This window comes from Zingiber officinale, unplaced genomic scaffold (genome assembly GCF_018446385.1).
Source record: "Zingiber officinale cultivar Zhangliang unplaced genomic scaffold, Zo_v1.1 ctg72, whole genome shotgun sequence".
NCBI lineage: Eukaryota > Viridiplantae > Streptophyta > Magnoliopsida > Zingiberales > Zingiberaceae > Zingiber > Zingiber officinale.
This window is the reverse complement of record NW_024589968.1, coordinates 624058-646595: the sequence shown is the minus strand read 5'-3', so window position 1 is coordinate 646595 and position 22538 is coordinate 624058. Positions and strand designations below refer to the sequence as shown.

The window sequence follows — 22538 nt, the reverse complement described above, 5'->3', positions numbered from 1 at the left end:
TACGGTAGAAGATCAAGAGGTCTTTTAGAAGGTATAACTAGTAATTTTTCCTTTCCGCATCATGCTAGTTATTTATGGAAATAATACTAAATACAAGAGGCATACGATTCTAGAGTTTCAAATTCGTTTTCGATATAGTGTTCTTTTATTTTTCTTTTCCTTGTGATTTGATTGTTCTTTTCGGTTAACCTAAAGTTATTTTAGGAAATTAAATATTAGCTTTCTATAAAAGGTTTTGTCTAGTCGGTGGTGGTTGCTCCCATATCCAAGAAGGCCATGTGCCTCGCCACGTCAGTACTGGGAACCGATTATGGAAATTAATATTTAATGGAATTAATAACTTAAGGTGACATGGGTCGAACGTGTTAAGTTCCGCAGGAGATCCAAGTCAAAACCTAAAAGAACAAATAGATTAAGTTTTGGATCAAACGTGTTAAGTTCCGCAGGCGATCCAAAATTTAATTTAAAAGAACACATGGTAGCTAGGAAAAGGTTCAGACCTTTGTACAAAATTTTTGTACAGTGGAACCTCTAGGCTTTCCGAGTAGCAACCAACATAACACACTCATAATAAGAAGGAGCCCAAAAATGTAATTTGGGATTGGTGCGGTAGTTCAATAATAGTTCTCTAGTGGAATGAATTATTATTGATAAAATTAAGTTGTGTGTTCGGGGCGAACACGGGATGCTTAATTTTATCGGGAGACCAAAACCAATTCCTCCTCTCGGTCCCTATCGTAGCCTCTTATTTATAGAGTACTATACCCACCTATACCCACCTTCTATACCCACCAATAGGGGGCCGACCAAGCTAGCTTGGGAACCAAGCTAGGGCCGGCCTAGGTATAAGATTGGGTGGCCGGCCCTAGCTTGAACCCAAGCTAGTGGGGGCCGGCCAAATTAAATTAAAAAAGAAATTTAATTTTAATTTTTATTATGTGGAAGATATAATTTATTAAAGAGAATTAAAATTAAAATATCTCTCTTGTAAAAGATCTACAAAAGATTAAAGAAAGAGATTAGATCTCTTTCCTTATTTGTAGATTGGTGAGATATTTTATTTTCTCTTTAAAAATTATTCACATGTTGTAAAATTAAATTTATAGAAATTTCCTTTTTATCAACCATGAAGAGATTTTGAAGAGAAATTTTATTTTTTTAAATTTCCGGAAACAAATTAGGAAGTTTTAATTGTTGATTGAAACTTGTCCAATTTGTTTTCATTGATGTGGCCGGCCATAAGATTTCAATTGGGGAAATTTTATTTTATTTTTCTCAATTAAATCATGTCAAGGAAATTGAGGAAATTTTATTGTAATTAAATTTCCTAATTTGCCTAGGCCAAGGAATATAAAAGAAGGGGTGAGGGTGCCTTCATGAGACAACCTCTATTATTTTCTCTCCCTCTTTTCCTTGGTGTTGTGGCCAGCCATCATCTCTTCTCCTCTTCCTCTTTGTGGTGGCCGAAACTCTCTATTGCTTGGAGCTCTTGTGGAGGCCGGATACTACTTGGAGAAGAAGAAGAAGAATGAGAGAAAGCTTGCATCTCTTGGAGCTTGGTTGGTGTTTTGTTCTTCATCCTTGGTAAAGCTTCTTTGTGGCCGAACCTAGCTAGGAGGAGAAGAAGGTGGTTGGTGGTTTCTCATCTCGGAAGATCGTTGCCCACACAACATCCGAGGTTAGAAGAGGAATATGGTAGAAGATCAAGAGGTCTTTTTAAAAGGTATAACTAGTAATTTTTCTTTCCGCATCATACTAGTTATTTTTGGGAAAATACCAAATACAAGAGGCTTATGATTCTAAAATTTCGAATATGTTTTTCGATGTTGTGTTCTTTTGTTTTTTTCTTTTCCTTGTGATTTGATTGTTCTTTTCGGTTAACTTAAAGTTATTTTAGGAAATTAAATATTAGCTTTCTATAAAAGGTTTTGTCTAGTCGGTGGTGGTTGCTCCCATATCCAAGAAGGCCATGTGCCTCGCCACGTCAGTACTGGGAACCGATTATGGAAATTAATATTTAATGGAATTAATAACTTAAGGTGATTTGGGTCGAACGTGTTAAGTTCCGCAGGAGACCCAAGTCAAAACCTAAAAGAACGAATAGATTAAGTTTTGGATCAAACGTGTTAAGTTCCGCAGGCGATCCAAAATTTAATTTAAAAGAACACATGGTAGCTAGGAAAAGGTTCAGACCTTTGTACAAATTTTGTACAGTGGAACCTCTAGGTTTTCCGAGTAGCAATAGTTGAAATTTTTCTGGGTCTGTTGAGTGGATACATGTATGGAACATGATATCCGGTTGATTATGATTGGATTGGTTTGTGAATCCTGGCAAAATTTTTTATCATATAACTCCATATGAATGATTAGTAATGGTTTCAGATATTGAGAATATAAATTTTATTGAAGTGTTAAATGTAACCAATTTTTCATCAATGTCAAGGCTGGATGAAAATGATTGAGTATTATGTCGGATTTGGATAACATAGAAGGTAAAATAGGGGATGTCAGGTTGATTGGATTAAATATGTTGATTAGGTATATCTATGTGGTGTATACTTGTCCAGTTATGATTATGTGAGTGTCTAGTAGATTATACCCTAGTGGTTAGACATACATGTCTGATTGTTTAATTGAAAGTATCTTGTCGATTTAATTTATGTTGTGGGATGTGCACATGAGTTTAGGTATTTTTCTTGATGTATCTTGTCAATTTAATCTGTGTCGTAGTATGTGCGCATGTGTTTGAGTGTCTTAATTGGAAGTATTTTGTCGATTACATCGGTGTTGTGATATGTACATATGAGGTATCTGAGGTATTTTTTTTTATTAAGTTTGATTTTGAGTGCACCTGGGTTTAGTATGCTTTGTTGGAAGTATTACGTTGATTATACTTTTGGCATAGGTGTATATATGCCATGTGAGGTTGTTTGAGGTGTATTGTCGATTATACTTATGTTGATATATGCACACGGGTTCGGTAGGTATTGTTGGAGGTATCATACTGAATATACCTGATTTGTGTGTGTGTTCGGTGTATAATAATTGGAGGATTATATTGATCATACATATGTTGTGTGAGCAAGTGTGCCAGGTGTATTGTTGGTAGCAGCATGATTCTACTTATGTTGAATGCAGGATGTAGAGTGCCTGCATTATGTCATTTGTTGGATTACCCTGTCAACCCATATTTTTTGTCAGTGGGTGACTCACCACGATATTGATAGATTTGACGATGAGTTTGATTTGATTGCTGGATTGTTATACCTTTGGCTGCCCACAGTGATATGTGGTTGAGTGATCTCGTGCAGCCTCTAGTTGGATAGTTAGGTGCCTTGGACACTTAAGGATCGTTTGTGGTGGAGCGGAGCTCCCACATATTATTGTTGGTTTGTGATAGAGCATTGCCCTTACATATTTTGGATTGTTGTGGTGGAGCGTTGCTCCCACATATTACGGATTATTTGTGGTAAAGCGTTGCTCCCACGTATGTGGTATTTCTTATGATGGAGCGTTGCTCTCACACTGGTGGATATATTCTTTGGTGATTTGTATTGTTGGTGATTATATTTCAAACTTATTGTCAGGAATCTTATGGTTAGAAATGTCTGTGATACGGACATTATGGGTCATGATTTTACCATTAGGGTTTAGGAAGCCTTAGATGTTTTCAGAGACTGGATGATTTGGTATTCCCAGGATGTTTGGATCAGTTTCCATTGTCTTTGTTGACGATGTTGTGATTTATTTCGGATCCACGGTGAGTCACGCACATCATCTTTGTATAGTTCTAGAGATGTTTAGATGGAAACGTCTAGATGTGAAGATCAGTAGTACGTATTTTGGTTGTCTTCTGTGAGATGTTTGAGACACACAGTCACCAGTAGGAGTATACTGTGGTTCCATAGGAGATCGAGGTTGTTACCGTTGGGAGAAGACGGAGTCTATAGAAGAGGCTCGCAACTTCCTTTGTTTGGCTCGATATTTCCGGAGATACGTTGAGGGTTTCTCTCGGATAGCTATGTCACTGACACGCCTGACCTGGAAAGGCGTGAAGTTCACTTGGACTGAGGATGACAAGACCAGCTTCTAGGAGCTGAAGCGGAGACTAGTGTCGGCTCTGATTTTGAATTTTTACCTTCTGGGGAGGACGGATATGTCCTCTGCACCGACGCATCTATTCAGGGTTTGAGCGCTGTTCTGATGCAGCATGATATGGTAGTCTTCTATGCTTCTCGTCAGTTGAAGGAGCATGAGAAGATCTACCCTGTACATGATCTGGGCAAGACGCCATTATTTTTGCCATGAAGATTTGGCGACATTATTTATATGGCGTTACATTTGAGATTCTCACTGACCATAAGAGTCTCAAAGATCTGTTTACTTAGAAGGAACTTAATCTCCGACAGAGGAGATGGATGGAGTTCCTGAAGGATTATGACTGTACGATTGATTATCACCCGGGGAAAACTAATATGGTTGCCGACGCACTTAGCAGGAAGTCCGGAGGGACTTTAGCTTGCCACCGAGTTATATTTACAGACTTGGTTCAGAGTTTTTCCGAACTAGACCTTGAGGAGCGGACCATTCAGACTTTAGAGGATCTGCTGAGGTCATGTGTTATGGATTTCGGAGGCAGTTGGGAGGACCATCTGCCGTTGGTAGAGTTTGCCTACAACAACAGCTTCCATTCGGCTATCCAGATGGCACCGTTTGAGGCGTTGTATGGTAGACCTTGTCGGACACCCGTCCTCTGGGATGAGGTTGGAGAGGCCCAGTTGTTGGGACCTCATAGAGTTCAGCAGGATGCAGAGTTGGTCCGTACTATCGGACGGAGGATGTCAGAGGCACAGGACCGCCAGAAGAGTTATGCTGATAGGAGACGCAGACCACTAGAGTTCTCTGTTGGCGACCATGTATTTCTGCGAGTTTCACCCACGAAAGGGGTGAAGAGATTTGGCCTCAGAGGTAAGCTAGCTCCACGGTATATTGGCCCTTTCGAGATCTTGGAGAGGATCGGAGCGGTAGCTTACCGACTGGCACTACCACCGTCCCTGTCATGCGTTCACGATGTATTCCACATATCTATGATGCGGAGATACGTGCCCGAACCCGACGCATGTGCTGACAGATGTCTCAGTTCCAGTTCAGCCTAACGTCACCTATGAGGAGGTTCCGGTACGGATTCTCGACCAGAAAGAGCGTCAGTTGTGGAACAAGACTATTCGGTTGGTTAAAGTCGGATGGCAGCATCATTCGGATGAGGAGGCTACCTGGGAGCTCGAGGATACGATCCGAGCTCGATATCCCCATCTTTTTACTTGAGGTATGTGATTTAATTTACCGTTCAGCATTTATAATTGTTACCTGTTATTAGTATTTGCTGATTGTAGATACTGAAATTTGGGGACAAAATTTTTATTAGTGGGGGAGAATGTAAAATATCGGAAAAAAAGGAAAATAATAAAGTGGAATTTTTCGGAATTTTTGGAGATTTTTCAGGAATTTTTGGGAGCTCGTACGGATGAGTTAACGGGGATAAAAAAAATGGGGCCCAGGAAAACATGTTTAGTTTACCCATTTAAGAGAGGAAAAGTTTTTATTTTTCTTTTTCTTTTATTATTCTTTTCCCTTTTGTTTTTTTTCTCTCCTGCGTGCTTCCCTCTTTCTCCCCTGCCGAACCCGACGCCTGCCCTAACCCATGCGACATCGACGGTTCTTCCTTCCCTTCCTCTCCGATCGACGCCGGCCCATGTTTCAGTTTCCCCGTCTCTTTCCCTTTTCCGGCCGAGCAGAACAGACTCCTTTCTTCCAGGCGCCTTCTCCCCCTCGCGACCATTCTTCCTTAACCGACGGTTCTCTCTCCCTTCCAGCGACGCCGACTAGACCGCCGACACCACCCGATTGCTGGCTACCGACTCCCCTTTGCCCTAGCGTCGACGTCCCACTGCTGACGCCACAGCGTCGCGGCCGATCGCTAGCCACCCGAGCTCTTGTCGCCGGCTAATTCCCTGTGCCCTAGCCGCCAGCCACCAAGAGCCCTCTGATTTTCGCCACCGTGCCCTAGTTGCAATCCTCCTCAGCCGCTGCCCCTCTGACCCGATGCCCTAGTGCCATTGATGTTCTCTGTCGGTTCACCACCATAGTAGCAAGTGGAGTTCGCCTGAGAGAAGGCTGCTAACCTGGATTTGGAGTGAAGCTTGCAAGGCATTGGATTTGCAGGATTTGATTTCAAGATTTGTACTGGAATTGTAAACTATATGATGGATATTTGACCTATACAGCAGGATTTGGGAATTTTAGTGTTGGATTTGGAGGTTAGCGGCTCCACCTAGCTCCGGGCATCGTTTTGGCAGCAACTTCTCCGACTGTGATTCAATAGAGGAGGGCAAATTAGGTAAGTTTTAGAAGTGATTTCGATTGTACATTGGAGTTTGTTTGTTATTTGATGATGGTGTTATGTTTGGTGGTGGAAAATAATTTCTAAATATAAGTGTGGATTGGAGGAAATGGTTTTGTTGATTTGAGGTGCTAGATTTACTGAGAAACAAATTTAATAGAGGGATAAATCAGATTTAATTGGTGATTAATTGTGTTGGTTTATAGGAGGAATTTATCCTTGCTGTAGTTACACATAAAATGGAAATTTGGAATAGTTACGGTTTCTGGTAAATAAGGATTTGTATTTGGTTATGCATTTGAGTTGTAGCTAAATAAAATATTTATATATTGGTGACACAGGACTGTGACTCGAGACGAGTATCTCGACGTCGTGTTTGGACCAGCTTGGACTTTTCGATTGGAGGTGGGTACTTTTGACTTATTGTCTTTGATATGCTTAGTAATGAAATTAACATGTTGCATTAATTGTGTTCCTTATTTGTTTCGGTTAATCACTGCCAATACATGTTACCTGCTTAATTGATTGTTTGTTTGCATCTCGTATTGATCTCATACCTGATTTTTCATGCTCAGGGGTAGTGATATAACCATGTTTCACATGTTCAGGACCTAGGTTTGATACCTTATTGATCAGTATATCTTGATATGATTTATTCACTATGATGCCCATTGTTATATGTCCAGAGGTTGGTTTAGTATATTACCATGCTTAGTGACATGCACCATTTGCATGATCGCATGCTGTGCGATAGATTGCTCCCTTATTGTTGAGCACATTACCAGTTTCATCACTGTTCGGTGCTCCGTTGTGACACTCATGGGTAGCGTGACACAGCGTGATAGCACGTCAGTTTGGCTCTTCCGGTGATCCGTTGGTCCGCTCATGGTTAGTGTGACGCAGCGTGTAGCGCGTTAGAGATCCCTCCCCGTCATAGCGTATCGGGAGATGAGAGCATTGCGCTCCCCCATTTATGATTTGGGGTAGGAGTACGTGTGTACTCCGACAGCATCCCGTCCACTCGGTCACTCATCAGGGGTAGTGATGCAGAGTGCACGGTTGTCACAGCTCTACCCACTTGGTCCCACTTTTGTTATGAGTTAGCTGACTGGCGTCAGGGGTGACCATGACATTAGCATCATATGCATGATGCATTTATTGTTTGTGATTGTGTTTGCTGCATTTATATGCTGCATATTGTTTGGATACCTATGTTTGACGTGCATACAGGTCTTCTATACCTTTCGGACTGTTTGTCCTTATACCGGGTCCTGGTTAGTACAGATTTCTCTCCTGTCTACTTCGGTTTGCATTTATCTTTATTTTATTCAGGAGACTGTACGCATGATTAGTGCTAGGTGTTATTTCTTTACTTTGCATATCAATTGTACCTGCTGAGTGTTGGACTCACCCCACCTCCATTGTTGTTATTTTCAGGTTGATGCTGTCAGGAGGGAGTTCCAGTCGCTAGTCCCCACTGCACGTAGTGCTAGACCTCTGCTGATCATGAGATGTTATTTTAGTTTTCTTTATCAGGCTATGTCTTAGTCTTGTATTGGTTTTTATTTATGGATCTTGTATGGGTTCTTATCGTTTGATGGATTTTTAGTATGGTTTGGATATGTTTTACTTCACGCCTGCATGGACGGCAGAAGAGGTAAGTTTGTCGGATTTATGTTTTACGAGTGTAGTTGAGTAGGGTGGTTTTCGAGTCAGAGTATTACTGCTTTGTTTGATTATATATAACTGCGTGGATGTTTGTGTGATTGTTTATTTACTGTTATTATTCCAGCCGCATGTGGCTGAGGTATTTGAGATGTAGAAAGTTTCAAATTGTCCACTGTACAGGGGAGATGTTGCCGAAATTTCTTCGGACAGGGACTCCTCAGGGGTGTGACACTCTCTCTTCATTCTTTTCCATCACACACTCTCTCCTCATTTTCTCTCATCACACTTTCCCTTTCTTCATTTTTTCCCATCACACATTCTCTCTCATCACATTTTCTCATCATACTCTCTCTCATCACACTTTCTCTCTCTTTATTTTTCTCAATTACTCTTTCTCTCTCAACACACTTTCTCTCTCATCATACTTTTTCTCTTCTCAATCTCTCCTATCAAGCTCTCTCTCCTCATTTTCTCATCATACTTTCCATCTCTTCATTTTTTCCCATCACACTCTCTCTCTCATGAGATGTGTCTCTCACATTCAATTTTACTTTCCATCTAATTTTTTCTCTTATTTTCCTCGAAGGGTAAAAAAAAAAATTTAAGTTCATTCCGATTGAAAATATTCAACTAACCAAACATTACTTTTAGAATGATACCCAAGCTCACACTCATTTCCATTCCACAATACTATGATACCTATTCTCATTCCGATTCCTAGGAGAGAACCAAACACCACCTAAATTAAGTTTATTTTTAAATTATTTATTACAGTCCATGAAATTAAATCATAAAATTTTATATATTTTAATTTAAATACAAAACACATTAAAAATAATCAAATTTTTTTTACTGATTTAATTATTAATTTTTAGTTAATAAATAAGAAATTTTAAAATTATAATTGAATAAATTGATGTTTTCTTAGATGAAATTTTGAAATAATTTAATTAAAAATTTAAATTTGATTAGGTTATTCATTTTAAATTTTAAATGTTATCAAGTTCTCAATTTAATTGGTATCAAGTATTCAACTTGCAAATCCTCTAGCCATGAAAAATTTTAACCGGTCTGTCAGTCCAGTGTTCTTAGATCAACCGTCCATTAGAGAAAATTCATCCGTTAATTCACCAAGATTTAAACACGATCCTTAAATATTTGAGAAACTAAAAAAGTGCCCTACCGTGGTACTATTACACAAGAACAACGTTATTTATTGCTTAAAACTTATTCAATTAGTTATTAAATTTAATAATTTAAACTTATTTTATTTTATTTATTTAACATGTTTATAAAAAGTTATTGATGATTATTATTCACTAATAAACTTGTTCAAATTTATTCATAAGTTATTGAAACATGCCCAATTAATTAAAATTGTGTTGTATTGAACGCACATAAATAATTCCATATTAAATTGAACACCAAACTTATTTTTGAACCATTGGTTCATTTACTGCCCTATCCGGCACGCTTGGGATATGCAACGAGGGCAGAATGATAGCGCACGCTTGGGATATGTACCGAGAGCACAATGGTGTTACCATCTCGATGATCTTGAACCAACTCCAGACCAATGCTTTGGATAAACATGCTCGCTCAGTCAAACTGATAAGTAAATTGTTCGGTCACACTCAAAGAACAAGCCAAATGAAAGGCCATGGGGAAACCCTAACCCTACGGTCTACGGAGGGCCCTAACTATAGGAGAGTAATTCGAGGGGTGATTAGCTTGCGGGTTAGATTAACAAACATGTTAAGGTGCTTTCATACTAGGAAGCAACAGAGTTGGGAAAGTTGGCAACAAAGTTCTTTAATATATTTTGCAATGGGAGAAGGAAGCACGATGGCCAAAGTAAGATTGACTTTCCACATCTCTTCCCTCCAGGCCATTTCAAGTAGATATAAAAGAAACAAAAGGAGTTCAATAGGATGAACCCAGCACATCAAATGAGAACCACCAAAACCTCAAGAGTAAGATGCATGAATTGAGACTTCCTCCTCAAAATATTTGACAGTATGATTGATCATGTCTGAAAATTGAAAAGAGGGCATGCTGGCAATGGTGACTTGGTTATTGATTGGAATAGGACTTTTTACTATGAGAAAAAGTTTTCCTTTGATCTCGCACACACTAAAACAAGTAAAAAAAAACGTTAGTGCCCCAAAACCAGGGGAAGTCTTTGGCGATAGCCCTCCGACGCTAATGACGCAAAGCCTCTGCGAGTGGCGGCCATGAGCACAGCCACCGGCCAAATCGGAGACAACTCCGTGGGTGTCCCTCAAGGCCTACGACGTCGGCAATTGGGGAAGTTCGCGACATGGACGCTATCTTTCTATGTGTTGGCAATAGGTAACAAAATCGATCGAAGCGGCAACAAACAAGAGCAAAAGGAAGGGGTAGCAATTTTAAACAGGAGATTTGTCATGCATTTATAACTAACTATATGCTCTGATACCATTGTTGATACTCAATATGCATGAATCAAAATGAATTAAAATGGTAAACACTTACAACAATCTCCCTCAGATCTACAATCAGCGACGATTGGATTTGCTGTCGGGAGATCAATCATAGGATCGGAAGGTTCTCCACAATTCCACGAACCAAATCCCACCGTCTCAAATGCTCTTCTCACTCTCCCGTTGTCTCTTTCCTTATAAAGGAAAATAACCCAAGGATATAATGGACTTTTCCATTAAGAGTAGTGGGGAACGTGGGCATGTTCCCACGTTCCCCATTTCCTATAGGATCAGCATCTGAAGCCAACTAGTGACGAGCCGAGCGAATCGAGGGATAAAACCCATAGACAGCTTCGGCGAAGAATTTGATCAGCTTACGAGGGAGCGAGGAGGAGAGAGGGTGACCGACGGAGGAGAGGTCCTGCTCATCGAAGTAGCTACAGCGGTGAAGCAACAAATCTTAACTGCCTCTAGAACAAAATCGCAAGCAACAAGACTCTCCTTTCTTTTCCACGGCCAAGGAGAAGGAGACGTGAGAAAGATCACGGTTTGCAGTGTACTCTCGCCTCTTCTTAAAAAAAAAACTCTAATGGCCATTTATACCAGGTGGAGTTGTACTCTCGCCTCTATTTACAAACAAAAAAAACTACAATGACCTTTTATACTTGGTGGAGTTTAGAGTTTAGGGTTTAGAATTTAGTCCCATATCGTTTGTTTTTGATTGACGGAGTGGAACTAGTGCTATAAAAGAAGAGGCTTTGGCACTTTCTCATTTATACCTTTCTCGGCATTTTGGCTAAGATCAAGTGTAGTATCTGTTCTTATCAGTTTAATATCTGATATGTGGACCATTGGTTCACTATGATATTAAATTAATTTTTATTTTCGGGAGGGATCATTATAGTAGCTTGCTATTATCATCCCTGTGTTGCACTATTGTAGGGGTTCGACGCACCCGACCAAGATAAATTAAATTTTTTTATTAAATTAAGTTTTTTTAAATTATTAATTATAGTGCAAGAAATTAAATCTTAAAATTTTATATATTTAAAAATAAATACAAAACACATAAAAATAATTGAATTTTTTTTATTGAATTAATTATTAATGTTCAGTTAATGAATAAGAAATTTTAAAATTAGAATTTAATAAATTGATGTTTTCTTAGATTAAATTTTGAAATAATTTAATTAGGTCCTTCAATTTAATCGAAATAACTTAATTAGTGTGGTTTTTTCTAATTTGGTAAGAAAAAATGATTTTACTCCGCCGAAGAAAGATAAATCACGTACCAAACAACTTTCTAATAGAGAAAATTCAAGTATTCAACTTACTAATCCTGGGGTGGTCAATCCAACTATAAAAATTTTCCACCGGGCCATCAATCCAGTGCTCTTAGATTAATCATCCATTAGAGAAAATTCATTCGTTAATTTATCGAGATTTAAACTCAATCCTTAAATATTTGGGAAATTAAAAAAAGTGCCTTACCATGGTACTATTACACAAGAACAACCTTATTTATTGTTTGAAACTTGTTCAACTATTTATTAAATTTAATTATTTTATTTTATTTTATTTATTTAACATGTTTATAAAAAATTTATTGATGATCATTATTCACCAACATACTTGTTCAAATTTATTTGTAAGGTATTGAAATTGTGTTGTATTGAAAGAACAAAAATAATTCCTTATTAAATTGAACACCAATCTTATTTTTGAACAATTGGTTCATTTACCGCCCTATCCAGCACGCTTGGGATATGCAATGAGGGCACAATGCTAGGGCACACATGGGATGTGTACCGAGAGCACAATGTTGTTACCATCTCGATGATCTTGAACCAACTCCAGACCAATGCTTTGGATAAATAGGCTCGCTCAGTCAAACTGATAAATGGATCACTGAAAGAACATGTCAAATGATAGACCATGGTAAAACCCTAACCCTATAGTCTACGGAGGGCCCGAACTATAGGAGAATAACACGAGGGGTGATTAGCTTGCGGGTTAGGTTAAGTAACATGTTAAGGCACTTTCATACCAGGAAGCAACAGAGTTGGGAAAGTTGGCAACATAGTTCTTTAATATATTCTACAATGGGAGAAGGAAGCACAAAGGAAAAAGTAAGATTGACTTTCCACATCTCTTCCCTCCAGGCTATTGTAGGTAGATATAAAAGAAACAAAACGAGTTCAATAGGATGAACCCAGCAAATCAAATGAGAACCACTAAAACATCAAGAGTAAGATGCATGAATTGAGACTTCCTCCTCAAAATATTTGATAGTACAATTGATCATATCTGAAAATTGAAAAGAGGGCATGCTGGCAATGGTGACTTGGTTATTGATTGGAATAAGACGTTTTACTATGAGAAAAAGTTTTCCTTTGATCTCGCAAACACAAAAACAAGTAAAAACAAATGTTAGTGCCCAGAAATTAGGGGAAGTCTTTGGCGATAGCCCTCTGATGTTAATGACGGAAAGCCTCAGCGAGTGGCGGCCATGAGCCAAGCCACCGGCCAAATCGGAGACAAACTCCGTGGGTGTCCCTCAAGACCTACGACGTCGGCAATTGGCGAAGTTCGTGACATGGACCCTATCTTTCCATGTGTTGGCAGCGGGCAACAAAATCGATCGGAGCGGCAGCAAACAAGTGCAAAAGGAAGGGGTAGCAATTTTAAGCAGGAGATTTGTCATGCATTTATAACTAACTATGTGCTCTGATACCATTATTGATACTCTATATGCATGAATCAAAACGAATTAAAATGGTAAACACTTTCAACGATCTCCCGTAGATCTGCAATCGGCGAAGATTCGATTTGCGGTTGGAAGAGCAATCATAGGATTGGAAAGCTCTCCACAATTCCACGAACCAAATCCCACCGTCTCAGATGTTCTGCTCACTCTCTCGTTGTCTCGTTCTCTACACCGTGAATCGCCCCCTGTTAGTTAGAGCCCTAGAGCCAATCATTTGATGATTGTATGGACTCATTGTATCATATTCTTGTATATTAATAAAGGTATTTGTTTGATTATTATACTTATTTGTATTAGTGCCAAATAGACTAAGTATAATAGCGTCCTTGAGTAGAAGGTTCATACCTATATCAATTGATTAGTTAAATCGATAGTGAGATGATATAGGGAACACTACTCTAAATCATTCCTAGTCGAGTATTAACATTCAGGGACATTATTAATGCAATAAGACTAGCATGTAGGTCAGCTCGATGACTTGATCTCACAAGTCATGGATATAGAGATATCAAGCTGACACATGGGTATACATTGGAGAATGTATACTGAATGACCCGCCATGAGAAAGTATCATGGATCGTTATATGAGTGTCATATACTTTCTCATGTGGCTATTAGTATGACTATTAGTCCTTAGACCTGAAGTCACCATGGATCCCTACATAAGGAGTTATGTACTTTGGTTTCGTCAAACGTCACCCGTAACTGGGTGGACTATAAAGGCGATTACTGGATATATAACAAATTATGTAGAGGGATGTGAGTGATGTAGATGAGATCTATCCCTCCCATATGATAGGAGCGACATCGGTATTCTTGATAGAGTGAGACCACGAAGTGCATGGCCATGCCCAAATGAGTCAATATGGGATATTGAGCTCATTTTATTTAGTGTGTCTACTTGGAGTTCAAGATTTAGATTGATTAGAGGATGACACGGTCTATGCCTCATATTGATCAATCTAGATGTCTAGGATAGAAGGACATTGTCACATATTATGAGGAGTCACAATTAGTAGTCACAAGGTGATGTTGGATCTCGACATTTCTTGTAACTTTGGTAGTAATGATGTGTTGCTAGATACCGCTCATTACTTATGCTCCTAAATGGGTTTAGGGCATTGCCAACGTTACAAGAACCTATAGGGTCACACACTTAGGACATTTAGATGGAGATTTGGTTCATATGATGAACCAAGAGGATTAGATTCATTTGATGAATTAAATTAGATTAAGAGTAATCCAAATTGGGCTAATTGAGTTAGACTCAAGTTGATTCATGTATTTAATGAGTCTAATTTAGATTATGACTCATTAGATCAATTTAATTTAATGAATTAGATTCATTATATTAAGTTGGCTTGAATCAAATGGTTAGATTAGATCAACCATGAGAGAGATTGAGTCAAGTTTGACTTGACTTGAGAGGAAGAGGTAGAATCAAGTTTGACTTGACTCTTTGCCACATCATGAGTGAGGTGGCGAGATGTGGACCAATGGTGTTGCTCCACATCATCATGATTTGCCACCTCATGGAGGTTACAAGCCTCCATTGCATTTAATGTGGCCGGCCACATTAAATGAGTGTAGGTTACTCATTTGCCACATCATTTGTGAGGTGGCAAGAGGTGGACCAATGGTAATGGTCAACATCTTCATGGTGTGCCACCTCATGGGAGTTACAAGACACCTCTTAATGGCCTCCACTTAATTGTAATTAAGTGGAAATGGGGGTCACACAACCAAATGTGGTCGGCCACTTTAGTGAGGGGAGGAAAATGAATTTTTTGATTCAACTCCTCATTTACTCCTTTCTTCTTCCTCAAGCTCTCCCTCTCCCTCTCCTCTTTGCTTGGCCGAATCTCACCAAGGTGCTAGCACACCTTTTGTGTGAGGTTTCTCCACCTACGTGTACGTGTGGATACTTCTAGAGGACCGACGCTTGACGGTCTTGAGATCCGGCAACTCCTTCGAAGAGCGGGAACGCGAAAGGGCACGCAACAAGGGTAAAGTTCTCAACACATAGATCTAGGAGTAGATCTAAAGATTTTAAAACTCATATTTGTATTTCTTTCGATTTTCCTTGCACGGATCTACGGCTTTGGGTGATTCGGGGTTTCCGCGACGCGAAAACCCAACAGTGGTATCAGAGCCACGTGCAAGGCGAGTACGAGTTTGTTTTTTGGTTTTATGAAAACTAAAGTTTCTGTAATTTTCTGTAAAATTATGATTTTGGGGTTTTTATGAGTATTTTTCTCGAGTAGTCGAAGCACAAGTGTTTAGTCGCTTGTAGGCTTCGGCTACCGGAAAGATTTTTCCAAAACGGCTTCGTTTTGCCCCAAAATTTTTTGGGACAGCGGGCTTGGGTGCCATTAGATCACTTAGGAGCAACTCGTGATGGTTAGATCGCGGGAAGGGGTACTGCCCCTAACCCCGCAAGGGGATTTGCTCCGCGATTGCACCCGAAATCGCTAAAAACGAACCCGCCGGGAAGATTTTTCCGAAACGGCAATGTCTCGGCCCAAATCGTTTTGGGACAGCGGGTTTAGGTGCTGTTGGATCGCAAAGGAACCCTCGCGATGGTTAGATCGCGGGTAGGGGCGCTGCCCCTGGCCCCGCAAGGGGATCCGTTCCGCGATTGCGCCCGAAACCGCTAAACGGGTCCGCCGGGAAATTTTACTTGTAAAAATTGTAAAAATTAATTTTAAAATTACAGAAAATTAAGAAAATATATAATTTTGAATTATATATTAATTTTGTGATAGTCATGGCCCAAAAACCCAATGTGATTGGATTGTGTTGTAATTCATAATACGGCCTGCGTGCCGTTATGTGTTTGCGAGTGTTGTATTATATTCGCGACCTGCGCGTCGTGCCTTCTCTTATATTCTTGTTGTAAATTAGATTTAGACTCGAATGTAACTCGAGTTTCAAATTGTAATGTACAAATTAGAGCGGTGGAGGGTCCACACGAGACGGAGTTCCGAGGCGGGCACGAGCAACACAAGGTGGTCAAAGGGAGGAGCTTGGAGAAGCTGTTGACCCTAGGTTGACCAATCGATCTTCTCATTGGCTTGAGAAGATCGTAGTAGGGCCATGACTAAATCACAAATAGATTAATTAATTGCTTGTGTATGTGATGCATATTTAATAAGTAGTTAATTAATTAGTGTCTTACGATTAGATTAGATCTAAGTCGTGCACATGATGCACCCTTGCGATTAGATTAGATCTAAGTCGTGCACAAGATGCATCCTTTTCGATTAGATTAGATCTCGATCGAACCAACTCTAAATGCCTAACCGTGTCGTGATACCTATCACTACCTCGATCACATGTATTGTTGAATCTGCCAAAGCAGAGCAATACTTGGTAGGGTACGGAGGGACAATCTTGGTCCCGCCTATCAACGCATGGGTGAATACAAACTCAATTAGATTGAGTATTCCTAGTTACTCGGTTGGATCAAGTCAACTATAGGCATTCTTCCAACGGTTGGAAAAGATAGGTCAAAATCACATCTATATTAACTCTCGGGCATATTAGCCAAAGCTAACTCGAGTTTTAATATAAATGCGGATATTGATTTTATAAACAAGAGTTGCATAGAGATGTAATTGGTAATCGTTACCTACCGATCATACTAAGCCTTGGGCGTATTAGCCAAAGCTAACTCAGGGTTAGTATGATGTGGATCTTGTCCCACAAGAATTATAGTATTCAGTGGGAGCATCATTTAATTAAAGGCCTAATTAAATGATTTTAAAAGAATATGATATTTATTTCTGCAAATTTTCTGTTGTAGATAACCATGACGTCGAATACGAACTCTTTCTCCCTGCGTTCTTTCCTTAAGAAGGACAAGCTCAACGGAGCAAATTTCCTGGACTGGTGAACACGAGAATAGTTCTCACTCAAGAACGTGGTACATGCGTTTTGGGCGGCCCATTCGGAGACTCCTCACCTGCCACAGGTTGACTAGGATGCTTACAAGAAGCATCAAGATGGCGCATTAGATGTGTCTGTCTAATGCTACCATGAACTCCGAGCTTCATAAGCAACATGAGTTGATGTGTGCTTACGATATGGTTGAACATCTTCGTCAACTATATCAAGGACAAGCGAGGCACTTTGGAAGAGGAACTTCATAGGATACGGAAGATCTTAACAAGAAGAGAAATAAGATTTCTACTTCAGGTATAAATGTTATAGAAGTCAACCTCTCTATTTCTTCGTCGTGGGTATTAGATACCGGATGTGCTTCGCACATTTGTACTAATGTACAAGCACTGAGAAATAGCAGAGCATTGACAAAGGGCGAGATAGACCTACGAGTAGGCAATGGAGCACGGGTTGCTGCTGTTGCTGTAGGGACTTATTTTCTATCTCTGGCTTATACTAGAGTTAGACGATTGTTGTTATGTGCCTGCATTGACTAAGAACATTATATCAGTTTCTTGTTTGGACAAGAAAGGATTCTCGTTTATAATAAAGAACAAATGTTGTTCTGTCTATTTAAACGATATGTTCTATTGTAGTGCACCTCTGATAAACGGACTCTATATTCTAGACCTTGAGAGCTCTATCTATAACGTTAGTACCAAGAGGTTCAAATCGAACGATATGAACCACACCTATCTCTGGCACTGTCGCTTAGGTCATATAAATGACAAGCGCTTATCCCAGCTCCATAAGGATGGTTTGCTGGACTCATTTGATTTTGAATCATATGAGATATGCGAGTCATGCCTACGAGGCAAGATGACCAAGACTCCCTTTAGTGGGCACAGCGAGAGAGCGACTGATTTGTTAGGACTCATACATAGTGATGTATGTGGCCCTTTCAATGTCGCTGCTAGAGGCGGTTATAGATACTTCATCACATTTACTGATGACTTCAGTAGATATGGTTATGTGTACTTGATGACACATAAGTCCGAATCCTTTGAAAAGTTCAAAGAATTCAAGAATGAAGTACAGAACCAGCTTGGCAAGAGTATTAAAATACTTCGATCAGATCGAGGTGGTGAATACTTAAGCCATGAGTTTCGTGACTATTTAGCTGAGTGTGGGATTCTATCCCAACTCACTACTCCTGGAACACCATAGTGGATTGGTGTATCCGAAAGGAGGAATCGTACCCTATTAGATATGGTACGATCTATGATGAGTCACACAGATCTTCCGACATATCTATGGGGATATGCTTTAGACACGGCAGCTTTCATACTCAACCGAGTTCCATCAAAGGCCGTGATAAAGACACCATATAGGATATGGACTGGGAGAGATGCCCAGGTGTCTTTCATGAGGATTTGGGGTTGTGAGGCTTACGTTCGACGTCAAGTCTCAGACAAATTAGGACCCAAATCCGACAAGTGCTATTTCATCGGATATCCCAAGGAAACTAAAGGATATTACTTCTACATTCCCAGTCGACACAAGGTAGTTGTGGCAAGACTGGGTCTTTCTAGAAAGGGACTTTGTTTCTAGAAAGACTAGTGGGATACGTTCGATCTTGAAGAAGTTCAAGATGCGAACAATAGCACTGAAGCCTCGATGGAAGTTGAACTGGAACCACAAAGTGTTGTGGATGATGTTGTTCCACAAGGAGTTAAGGAACAACAACCAGTTCAAGTAGACATACCTCTTCGCAGATCTGATAGGGTACGTCGTCAGCCTGAGAGATACTCATTTCTCTTGTCTGACCATGATGACATTGTGCTCATTGAGGATGAGCCTACCACCTATCAGGAAGCTGTGATGAGACCAGATTCTGAGAAATGGCTAGAGGCCATGAGATCCGAAATGGAATCCATGTACACCAACCAAGTATGGACTTTGGTTGATCCACCTGAAGGGGTAAAACCCATTGGGTGTAAGTGGGTCTTTAAGAGAAAGATTGACATGGATGGACTTATCTATAAGGGTCGCTTGGTAGCTAAAGGTTTCAAGCAGATTCATGGTATTGACTATGATGAAACTTTTTCTCCAGTAGCGATGTTTAAGTCTATTCGGATCATGCTTGCTATTGCAGCCTACCATGACTATGAGATATGGCAGATGGATGTCAAAACCGCATTTCTGAATGGAAACCTACTCGAGGATGTGTACATGACACAACCTGAGGGTTTTGTAGATCCACAGCATACTAGCAGAGTATGCAAGCTGCATAGGTCCATTTATGGACTAAAGCAAGCTTCTCGGAGCTGGAATCTTCGATTTGATGATGCAATCAAACAGTTTGGTTTCATCAAGAACGAAGATGAGCCTTGTGTCTACAAGAAGGTTGTAGGGGGTATAGTTGTCTTCCTCATATTGTATGTGGATGACATACTACTCATTGGGAAGGACATCCCTATGCTTCAGTCTGCCAAGACCTGGCTAGGGAGTTGCTTCTCAATGAAGGACTTAGGTGAAGCATCCCACATTCTAGGGATACAGATCTATAGAGATAGATCTAAGAGATTGCTTGGCCTAAGTCAGAGTACATACATTGACAAGGTACTCCTACGGTTTGCCATGCAGAACTCCAAGAAGGTATTTCTGCCGATGTCACATGGCGTGAGTCTTTCGAAGACTCAAGGTCCCTCTTCTAGAGAGGAGAGTGACCGCATGGATCAGATCCCTTATGCCTCAGCCATAGGATCGATCATGTACGCCATGCTATATACTCGACCTGATGTCTCGTATGCTTTGAGCATGACGAGCAGATACCAGTCAGATCCAGGTGAAAGTCACTGGATAGCGGTCAAGAATATTCTTAAGTACTTAAGAAGGACTAAAGAATATTTCTTGATATATGGAGGCAATGATGAGCTAGCTGTAAAGGGTTACAGTGATGCTAGCTTCCAGACCGACCAGGATGATTATCGATCGCAGTCAGGGTTCGTGTTTTGCATAAATGGTGGTGCTGTGAGCTGGAAGAGTTCGAAGTAGGACACAGTAGCTGATTCTATGACAGAGGCCGAGTGCATCAGAGGCAGCAAAGGAGGTTGTTTGGATCCGCAAGTTCATCACTGAACTTGGGGTGGTTCCTAGCATCGCTGACCCAGTTGAGCTCTATTGTGACAACAATGGAGCTATAGCACAGGCGAAGGAACCTCGCTCACACCAGCGGACCAAGCATATACTACGGCGCTTCCATCTCATTCGAGAGATTATCGATAGAGGAGATGTGAAGATTTGCAGAGTACCTACAGAGGCTAACATCGCAGATCCCTTGACCAAGGCTTTGGCACAGAGGAAGCATGATGGTCACACTAGGTCATTAGGCCTTAGAGCCTATACTGATTGACACTAGTGCTAGTGGGAGATTGTTAGTTAGAGCCCTAGAGCCAATCATTTGATGATTGTATGAACTCATTGTATCATATTCTTGTATATTAATAAAGACATTTGTTTGATTATTATACTTATTTGTATTAGTGCCAAATAGACTAAGTATAATAGCGTCCTTGAGTAGAAGGTTCATACCTATATCAATCGATTAGTTGAATCGATAGTGAGATGATATAGGGAACACTACTCTAAATCATTCCTAGTCGAGTATTAACATTTAGGGACATTATTAATGCAATAAGAGTAGCATGTAGGTCAGCTCGATGACTTGATCTCACAAGTCATGGATATAGAGATATCAAGCTGACACATGGGTATACATTGGAGAATGTATACTGAATGACCCGCCATGAGAAAGTATCATGGATCGTTATATGAGTGTCATATACTTTCTCATGTGGCTATTAGTATGACTATTAGTCCTTAGACCTGAAGTCACCATGGATCCCTACATAAGGAGTTATGTACTTTGGTTTCGTCAAACGTCACCCGTAACTGGGTGGACTATAAAGGCGATTACTAGGTATATAACAAATTATGTAGAGGGATGTGAGTGATGTAGATGTGATCTATCCCTCCCATATGACAGGAGCGACATCGGTATTCTTGATAGAGTGAGACCACGAAGTGCATGGTCATGCCCAAATGAGTCAATATGGGATATTGAGCTCATTTGATTTAGTGTGTCTACTTGGAGTTCAAGATTTAGATTGATTAGAGGATGACACGGTCTATGCCTCATATTGATCAATCTAGATGTCTAGGATAGAAGGACATTGTCACATATTGTGAGGAGTCACAATTAGTAGTCACAAGGTGATGTTGGATCTCGACATTTCTTGTAACTTGGGTAGTAATGATGTGTTGCTAGATACCGCTCATTACTTATGCTCCTAAATGGGTTTAGGGCATTGCCAACGTTACAAGAACCTATAGGGTCACACACTTAGGACATTTAGATGGAGATTTGGTTCATATGATGAACCAAGAGGATTAGATTCATTTGATGAATCAAATTGGATTAAGAGTAATCCAAATTGGGCTAATTGAGTTAGACTCAAGTTGATTCATGTATTTAATGAGTCTAATTTAGATTATGACTCATTAGATCAATTTAATTTAATGAATTAGATTCATTATATTAAGTTGGCTTGAATCAAATGGCTAGATTAGATCAACCATGAGAGAGATTGAGTCAAGTTTGACTTGACTAGAGAGGAAGAGGTAGAATCAAGTTTGACTTGACTCTTTGCCACATCATGAGTGAGGTGGCGAGATATGGACCAATGGTGTTGCTCCACATCATCATGATTGGCCACCTCATGGAGGTTATAAGCCTCCATTGCATTTAATGTGGCCGGCCACATTAAATGAGTGTAGGTTACTCATTTGCCACATCATTAGTGAGGTGGCAAGAGGTGGACCAATGGTAATGGTCAACATCTTCATGGTGTGCCACCTCATGGGAGTTACAAGACACCTCTTAATGGCCTCCACTTAATTGTAATTAAGTGGAAATGTGGATTACACAACCAAATGTGGCCGGCCACTTTAGTGAGGGGAGGAAAATGAATTTTTTGATTCAACTCCTCATTTACTCCTTTCTTCTTCCTCAAGCTCTCCTTCTCCCTCTCCTCTTTGCTTGGCCGAATCTCAACAAGGTGCTAGCACACCTTTTGTGTGAGGTTTCTCCACCTACGTGTCCGTGTGGATACTTCTAGAGGACCGACGCTTGACGGTCTTGAGATCCGGCAACTCCTTGGAAGAGCGGGAACGCGAAAGGGCACGCAACAAGGGTAAAGCTCTCAACACATAGATCTAGGAGTAGATCTAAAGATTTTGAAACTCGTATTTGTATTTCGTTCGGTTTTCCTTGCACGGATCTACGGCTTTGGGTGAT

General features: G+C 40.1%; 1 pseudogene; it reads left to right on the top strand.

The window, feature by feature from the left end:
- Window positions 1-11305: 11305 nt before the first annotated feature.
- Window positions 11306-11490, top strand: LOC122037719 (annotated as a pseudogene).
- Window positions 11491-22538: the final 11048 nt, after the last annotated feature.